Below are 10499 nucleotides of genomic sequence, written 5' to 3' on the forward strand. Positions count from 1 at the left end.
CGAAACATTTTTATAAAAGAAAATGTCTTCAAAAATATTTTCAAAAATATCTTAAAAAATATTTATCAAAAGAGTTGTAAGACATAGATTATCTATAACATTATGTAAATTAGGCATATATATATATATATATATATATATATATATATATATATATGAGGATGGTTTACCATATCCTTTACCAAGATTGAAAAAAGTGAATTAATGTTGTAGTAGTAATTTTTAGTAATTTATTGATCGTATGCTTTTTCTTTGTGAGAAACAAAACTTTTCTCATTAATCATATAAAGAATATTGTATGATATTTATTCATGTTTATATATGTCAATTTGATTTGATTTTCATTCACATATTGTCAATTATGCTTATATATATATATGCAATGGAATCTCTCATGGTAACTTAAGCAGAAATGGAAACTACACTGTCAAATCTACATGCTACTATACAATGGAATCTCTCATTGTCAACAACAACTTGAAGGCCCTTAGGGATTGGATGAAGATTTGGCGCATGAAAATACCTTGTAAGTTAAAACTTATGCTCTGGAGATTGATGAATGGTTTCCTTCCTACCCAACAACGGCTACCAACGAAATGAGTGTCTTACCCATAGCAAAAGACACAATTGTTGTAATCTTCAAGCTCTTTAGTAGATTACCTGAACCATTAGTTGAAGACTTTCTGATTGTATTATGATGCCTTTATGGCATAGATGAAATGAGTAGATATGGAATGAATTTGTTCTACACCCAAACATATGCTTTTTCCTAGCAAGGACAAAGTCTCTTTGAATGGTAACAACCATGACTTCAAGCTACTCTACGTAAGGAACAATAACCAATTTCTCAACAACACTTATGGAGAAAGTCACCTGCAAGAACCTTGAAATGCAACTATAATGCAACCATTTTTACTAAAAATGACTACTTTGGACTAAGAATATGCATTCGGGATAGTCATGGTATGCTTGTGAAGGCCAAGACCTTTTGATATCATGGTTCACCACTAGCCCAAAAGGCGAAGGCTTTTGCTCTGCTAGAAATAGTAAAATGGCTCAAGGACCTTGATGTTAAAAATGTTACTATCAAGATTGACTGCAAGAAGGTGGTAGATGACATTACTGGAACCTTAATATCTCTCATGGAATATGATTCTCTCATAAATAAATGCCAATGTTTTTTAACACATCTTAGAATTTAGTGGTAAAGTTCATTAGGAATTAAACTAATCGAGTGGCTCATTCCTTTACAAGGATGTTGCAATCTTATGCTAGCTCCTATGTTTTTTTATTTTATTTTCACATGTATTGTCTTTTTTATTAGGCTAAAATAGTATTTTAGTCCCTTTTGTTTGTTTTAATTTAGTCCCGCTTTTATTTTTGGTCTCAATTTGGTCCCTAATAAATTAATTGGTTGCAATGTCAGACTTCCGTCCAAATTATTTAGACGGAGTTAAATATTGGCCACGTGGATGCCACATGGAAGCTACGTAGATGCCACGTGGAAGCTACGCACATGTCACGTGGACGTCAAATTTTGTCATGCATCTGGAACCGGAACGGCCCGTTCTGAAATCGAAACGACCCGTTCCGGTTGCACTCATGGTGTATAAATTTTGCATCTGGAACGGGACGTTCCAGATGCATTATTTAACCCTAACTCGTGCAGCAGAACGGACCGTTCTGGATTCAGAACGGGCTCTTCCAGAATGCCAACTAACATAGTGCACCAATATAGTTCAAAAATAAAAAACAAACCATTTACACATACACAATTTTTTTTATCTAAAAAATAATATATTTTAAAAAATAAAAATTATATTCTAATATATATATATATATATTTAAATTATCATATGTATAAAATATAAATTTCGAGGAGTTATTCATTTATCTGATATTTGTCAAACTTTTGTACTTTCTATTTATTGTTTATGTTGATAAAAAAAATTAAAATTGTAAAAAGGCTTAAATATGTTTTTAGTCCCTCAAATTTAAGATAAATTTTTTTTTGTCCCTCAAATTTAAAACTGTTGTTTTTAGTCCCTGTAATTTTCAAAAATCTTGTTTTATTCCCTTAGGTCACCAATAACATATTTGAAAGTGACTAATTAAGACAATATATCAACCGGATTTAATGGGATATTTTCACTAACAGGAACACCAATAGGTAGATTTTATGCAATAATGTTTGATAAATTTTTAACAAAATTTGAATATAAGGACTAAATTAAGATTTTTTGAAATTACAGAGACTAAAAACAATAATTTTAAATTTGAGGGATCAAAAATAGATTTACCCTAAATTTGAGGGACTAAAAACATATTTAAGTCTTGTAAAAATTTATATCACATATTAAAAACATATTTATATGATAAATAAATTAAACTTAATTTTTATAAGATTTAACATATATATTTATTTATATGTTTTTATTAGTGTCAAATTATTATTAAGTAAGTTTTTAAGATTGTTATGTAACCAAACATTTTAAAAAATGTCTATGACAGATAAATATATAATATTTATAACATGTATTTTTTAACAAAAAATTAGGTTTAAATCTGTTAAATTATAATATAACATAATCTGACCTAGTTTATTTTCATCCTTAATCATAATTGTAGATATAACAACTTGTAAAAAATAACTATAACATATATTTATACTTAACAAAATTATATATAAAATTTTTAATATTACAAATATATGAATAAGTATTGTCATCAAGATCTAAAATTTATGGATATAATTATTAACTGGGGACATTCTGAAGCCAGAACGGGTCGTTCTAAAACTAGAACGGCCCGTTCTGGTTTCACTTTTCCTACGTTAATTCTGCATCCTGAACGGGTCGTTTCGGATGCAAAATTAACGCACGAAGAGTGAAACCAGAACGAGCCGTTCCAATTTCAGAACGACCCGTTCTGGCTCCAGATACATGACAAAAATTTGACATCCACGTGGCTTTCACGTGGCATCCACGTAGTATCCACATAGCCAACAGTTAACTCCGTCTAAATAATTTGGACAGAAGTCCGACATTGCAACCAATTAATTTATTAGGGACCAAATTGAGACCAAAAATAAAAATGGGACTAAATTGAAACAAACAATTATTATAAGGGACTAAAATAGGTTTTTAGCCTTTTTATCATAAATGAAATTGGCTAAGTTTATTCCCTTCAATATATACATGTGTGTGTGTTTTGATTTGATTTAATTTAAATAGTTATGATGATAATTGAATTATTTCTATTAATATTTTAAAAAAATAAGCATATAATTGCTATTAAATTAAAATTTAATATTCATATACAAATTCATTATGGCGTAAGTTAAGAAATGATAATTTATGGTTGTGACTTTTTATATAAAGAAAAAGATAAGATACAACAATGATCAACATTGTTAGAGAAAAATACTTTATTTTAACACTTTTAGTTGTTGGAAAATATATCTTATAACAACGTATAAATCATTAAGAAAAATCATCTTATACCAATAAATTTAATTGATGAGAAAGATCGTCTTTCACAATGATAACAGTTATTAAGATACATGAAATATGATAACGACTTTGATAGTTACCACAAATCACTAATAATAAGTGTATCAAAATAAAAGAGACAATTATTACTACTAAAGTATAAGTATTGACAATGACATCAAATGTCGTTGCAAAACTTTTCGCCAACAACATTGCTTACAATGATTTATAACAACAATTTTCTTGTTGAAAAGGTGTTTTCCCTATGACATCTAAGATTTGCCAACAACAAATATCGTTGGGAATTATCTTATTTCTTATAGAGTGAGAAGCATGTGTGAGGAGTCAATCTTTAGAGGAAGTGGAAGATTATAGAGTGATGCTTGAGGGATGTTCACTAACTTGTTGTTTTGTGGGGTACTAGCACTGAGTTTATCATTATGTTTTCACAATGTTGACTTGGCAACCTTAACAAATGCGAGGCATATTAATGTTTGGTGAGAGCCTTGTCATTGTACCGTGGCTAGGGTTGTACTCCTAATTGTCATCCAAATCAAAAGAAATGTAAAACCACTAAAATTGGAATTTTAGTGCTAGTGGACCCAAATATGTTATGTCGTGATATTAGCATAATCACCTGCCTAAGGTTAAGAGTGAAGTCTATTAGAAGAACCACACATTCATGGTGAATAAGCTGTCATGTCATCCAAAAGTCTATTATTTATGGTTTAGAGAAGACAAGAGATTCACCCCCATACATTACTATTTTTTAGCTGATGATAGCTCAGTCGTTGGGAGCGTCCCTTAATGGCAACCCCCTTATCGAGGAAGATATCTTTTGCAATGAGGTTTTGTTTTTATTTATGTCAGTCATTGCAGGTCCTTTAGTATTATTAGTTCTAGATTAGTAGGATCCTACTATATGATATGTTTGTATTCCTCTAGCTCCACTTGCACAATTGAGTGATGAGTGAAGGGAAGACCAAAACTCTTGTAGTATGATTTTCACATTTCCTAATTTCTTTAGCAATCAACTTCGCTACATCCACTGATAACTTCTACATAATACCATACAAGAGCAAAGACTTGTCTTGAATGTCAAACCTATCGTTGCATATGACAAGTTAAAATTATTGAAGTCAGTCTATACTTGAGTAATGTGATAAAGATAATGTCTTTTTATGTGTGATATGTTTCCTTTTAAGTATATACATATTTCCCCCCTAATTTGCAAACTTTACATTTTACCAAGTGATGACTCTTCTCCCTTTTCAACCACTTTGTATACTTACATAACCTTAGTCCTTTTGCCAATGTGTCCCAAGAAAATCATTTATAATATTTAGGTCACATGGGATGCTTAATCTCCTCACATAGTTATTGTATTTAGGGATTTTAGGACCATTCTCTTGAGCATTGCAATAAAACCCCCTTATAACTAATATGTTTGCTAATCTAACATATTCCATAAATTTCTTCCAAATTTTTTTTCATTTCATTTTGGAACTGAAGAAATTCACCCTCTTTAGCTTCATTTCCCTTTCCATTAATAGCTTTTCCTCTAGCTAATGATAATACAACTCATGGTCTTTGCTTCGGTAAGTATGTGAATCATAACCTTTTATTTGAGCCTTTCAGGTGGGTGGAGGATCTTGCAACAACAAATCTCCTTTTCTTGAATTAAGATGTTTTTGGGCTTATCCTGTAAAATTTAGATAATTTTATTAATTTCATATCTATCATGCTAAAAGATAAAACGAGACATAAAATCCAAACATTAATAGGTAAACACTCAATTAGACATTCATTCATTCATTCTCATTTCACCATTATAATGATAAATTAACCATGCAAAGATGATAATCACACTAATTTACTTAGGCTCAGACTTATACTTACAACAAAATAAACATCAATAGTAACTACTTAACAAGGATTGAACAAGCATAAAATGTACCTTTATTTTTTTACCTTGTTTAAAATTTATATGAAAAAAGATCACTAAAATTTACTTAACAAAATTGTTTGATACACATTACACATTTTATACAAACTAAGAAAACATTAATATTTATATTCAAGTTCCACTAGAATCCCATACCATCTAAAGATAACAATTTAATAACATCAATCCTAATCTAAGTGTACATTCTTATTGCAAAAATGAATGGAATTACTACACGTTGGGCTTCACTCACACACTAGGTGGGTATAAAAAAATTGAAGTTTATTATTCATGTTATTGAATGGGTACACATGCAAGGCTATGTAGGCATAAACATATGTTGGATGGAATAAGTTGGAGGAAATAGACGAGACTTTGTTAACCCAAGGTATGTTGACTATATTCCACGAATAAATGTGTCTTATGTGACTATCCAAATTAAATTTCTCTTTGAAAATTAGTAATTGAAATTTATGTATATGAGTCTAACTCTAAAGGTGAACTTATGGAGGAATTTTCAAACAATCACAAGCATCAATAATAAAATATGATCAAAATAGTTTTTTGAGGACGTCAAACATCTACATATGTCAAGCTCCATTAAAACTGTGAAACTTAAGAAATTTAACAACAAAATAGAAACGTCATGTGCCAACATATGCAACATCATGTTCAAAGCTTTTTCAATATACAATACAAAAAGTCTTCTACATTTAACCCAATCCTTAACCAACCAATGAAAGCAAAAGTGAAGAAAAAACTAACATGCATAATGTAAACCAAAAGGAATCAAAATACAACCACAACAAAAAAAAAAGGTTACAATTCTCTTGGTACAAAAGTGAAAACAAAAGGCAAAAACTAGAAGGACATAGGAAACAAATAACAACAATGGGAGGAATATAGTTGTGTAGCTTTAGAATGAACCAATAACAACAATTGAAGATTAGATAAAGATGTAAAATAAAAGGTTGTGGAAGATGAGGAAGGCTTAAAAGATGAGAAGGATGTCACAAAGATGAAAAGACGAATGAGATAAGAAGAGTGAGAAAATAACTACTAACAATTTTTTATTTTAAAATGTTAAAAAACCAATGTGTGGAGAAAAGACAGACACTAAAAGTGGGTTGAATAGTGTTAATCAAAAAGTTACATTTTTACAAGTAGTGAAGTAGTAATGCTAACAATGAAGAGTGTTGGAGAAGAGGCAGACAAAACATACAATAATTTTTATACTAGTTCATCTCAACCACTAATACTATGTCCAGTTCTCAATCCAACTATATTAAGTTTCACTATCTTAAATAAGATACACGTATTCTTTCAACAAACCACTTTTGGTTCAAACCTAAGTGTTATTTGAATTATCTCTTCGAGCAATCTACCTAAATAATCTTTTCGCACAAAGTTTCTCCAAGCTTTAACACCAAGTATTTTTTTTTATATAGTCAAGCTCCTTTAGGCTCGATCAAATATTCTTTTACAGACAAACCTTTCTAAACTTAACCAAGTATTCTTTACAGACAAGCTTTTTCAAGTTCAACCTTATAACAATAGTTATATTTGAGTAAAGTTTTTACAGATATTGTTTCATCTTACAAACAAGACGTGATACAACTAATTAAGAACATAATTCTTTACAAAAAAAGGAATGAATAATAATTTTGTATAAAAGTTCTTATTTTTTATGATCTTGAAGCTTCTTATATAATAGTTTGGATGAAGATGATCGTTGCAAAACCTTGAGGGTTTTTTACAAGCTTGTTTCGTCTGTCTTCATTACAAGTTACTTGAGGTAAGACATGTCCGTTGGTGCATTAAATGTTTATATTAATTGCATTTCACCAAATTGTCATGTCTTATCTGATTAAGGATGTTACTTATTAGCTTCAGGATATCAAATGGGTTATCTGTGACATGTGTTAGCAAAGAGCACGTTCTACATTGACTTTTGTTAACTTTTTTTGTTGTTGTGATTTCAGGGTTGTCCTTGTTTCTTGTGAAAAACATAACCATTAACTTTAATAAATTTGTGAGTTCCAACAAGTTTTTTTTTTTTATATAAATTTGATCTATTAAGGAATCAATTAGTTATGCAACCAGTAGTCATTATTTATTATACATGATATGCATATAAGACTTTATGAAGTAAAACTGTATGTTTCATCTGATGACACATCATCTGTCTAATGTTTTGTTGTTATCATTAAAACTTGAAAGCTTAAAGGATCTAAGATTATTTTTTTGACTTAACACAATATTTTATTCGTTTTTTAATTAGTTAAAAAAATTAAAAGATTGCTAACTCAATATTTTGAGCCACAATAGTAGGTGTAACTTGGAAGGGTGTTTGTTAATTTGGATAATGTGATAAAATTGATGATCTTAATTGGTTTGTTTTTATTTTTTTTTTATTTTTTTATTTTTTTGTAATAGGATCAAATTCAATCCAAACCAAATAAATTTTACCTTAATTGGTTTGTATCATGAATTTGCATTTTACAAATTTAGTAATAAAAAATAGAACTAATTATTTTTTTAAATATTTTTTTATTAATAAGTAAAACATATTAACACAACTCACTCGATGCTCTATCACCCACAAACCGACCTTCCACACCTACCATCGCTCAAGCTCAAGTTAAACAATTTTTGGTCATATATTTACCATATCTAGCGTATTTTCATTTAGTCATATATTTACCATATCTAGCGTCAGACGCTACACCCCTTCCTCCCACTCATCGACATTATATCATCTAGTACTTATTATTTGATTATGTTGGATTTCTTTAATTTCAAATATTTGACTATGTTAAGCTACTTTAACCTTATATTTTCCTACATTACTTTTTTATTTACACTCAAATACTATGTACACTCTTAATAATAATTTTATATCTAAATTTTGGGATGAAATCATTTTTTTAATTTTAAAAATATAGAAATCTACCAAACTTTTTTTTTAAAGCAATTAATCTGAACTGAACCAACTTATTGATCAATTTAGCTTGAATTATAGTTTTTTTTTAAAAATCCAATTTAAACTGAATCAATTAAAATTAAACAATTCAAATTTTATTTTATTCTAAATTCGAACCAAACCGTTCCATTAAAAAAAATGGGACCCTAATATGTATAAAAACTGATAAGACTAAACCCAACAAATTTATAAAGGCACCCTAGCAAGCACCAACTTTTTATTGTCACTTCACAGGAGTTGCATCCCTAGATGCTAAAGTTATGGTTCAAATCACATATCACGCTAAATCTTTGTTAGATTACGCTAGAGCTTTCCTGTAATACACACATTAAAGAAAAAAAAGAACAAAAGAATTGAAAGAGAACCAGACACATACAATGAAATTATTTTTCTCAACAAATATAATTTCACGACAAAAATACAATACAAGATAATTAGTGGACATCTCGTGTCTTCAATCTATGTTCACAAGTGCCTTGTAATCCATGATTATCTTTTCTTCAACCCACAAATACGTATTAAATAAGAAACGAATAAATAAAGCTTTACGGCTAAAGATCTTCTATTTTACTTCAGACATTTTACTTCGCCACTTGTATAAACTTTTATTATTGTTTTATTATAAAGAATAGTACAAATATGTAATAATCATTTACACGCATTGTGATTTTCTTTAAATTATTAACTTGAATTGGCGTTTATTGAAAAACTAAATTAATTTATTTTTGGAAAGGTAAGCCTTCCATGAGTTCCATTCGTGGTGTAACTATAGTCAAATAACACAAGGGACAAATTATCTTATTTGGAATTTATTTTTCACCTCTAATGATATTATGGGATAATCAAATGCATTTTTTTTTACTTTCTTGGACGTAATAAAAAGAGAAAATCCAAACCCCATTGAAATATGATCAAAATAAAAATATATAAATAAAAAATAATTTTCATTTACAAATCAATTTTATAAAATTAAATTAAACTTTAATTTATATTCTAAAACAATATTGAAGTCTATTTTAGATCAATTAAAAAAAGAAAAAGTTCCGCCATATTATACATACAATTTATTTCAATTAAAAATATAATAGAAGAAGAAAAAAAAGTATACAAGTATTACATACTTATCTCCTAGAATGAGGTAGACCTAAATTGATAATTTAAAATTTAAATATGAAATTCAAAATATCTATTTATGATAGTATTGTATCGACTAAATACACTTTATTAAATTGGTAAAAATTTATGAAATACAAGTTGATTATTTCCGGCTCTAAGATTTCAACAAGTAGCATGCAATTTCGGAATGAATTTTGTACCAAACCTGAATTCTTTACTCATAAAAATTGGAACGAGTTTAGGAAATGTTTTTCGGAGGTTGGTGATTTTGAATCATCAATTAGAAAGAAATGTATTAACAAATTTTGTTTTTAACCATCATTGTAGAACTATTCACTTTAGCTAAACAACAAAGGTAGAAGCATGGAAAGCACATTAATTAATTCATATTCATAGAAAACTTAAGATTTTGTGGGCTTCTTTCCGTGGTAGGTTACAACCGTTCAGAAAAGTCCGTTTCCGTTATACGCAGAAAGAGTGCTAAGAATAGCATAGCATTTTGATACAAACAAAGCCTATAATAACTATTAATTGCTAATTAGCAATTATCTTTGTGCTTTGGGTTAAACATTTATCTAATTGAAGACTTTCTTTGTGAGGACCCCTAACTTCTTTATTTTCTCCATGCGGAATAAAGACAACACATCCAAAGGACCCACACCCTATACTCCTTTTCCTAAAATAGTTCCATATATATAATCATTAAAGTAATAAATGATTAGAATCAAATAACATTGATCATTATTCATCATGTAGTTGGTGTATGTAGTACGGAATTGGATTTTTTTTTTTTTTTTTAAAGTAAGGTCATGTTCAATGAAGTTGATGCAATAACATGGTTATTCAAAATTTAAAAAATTGCATTAAATTAGATAAATTAGTTATCAACAAAATAGATGTGAGAGAGATTTCATTAAAGGATTGTTTAGTAATTATTGAAAAATAAAATATTTTTAGAAAATAT

The sequence above is a fragment of the Cajanus cajan genome, chromosome 6, assembly GCF_000230855.2.
Source record: "Cajanus cajan strain Asha chromosome 6, NIPB_CcT2T_4, whole genome shotgun sequence".
NCBI classification, from domain to species: domain Eukaryota; kingdom Viridiplantae; phylum Streptophyta; class Magnoliopsida; order Fabales; family Fabaceae; genus Cajanus; species Cajanus cajan.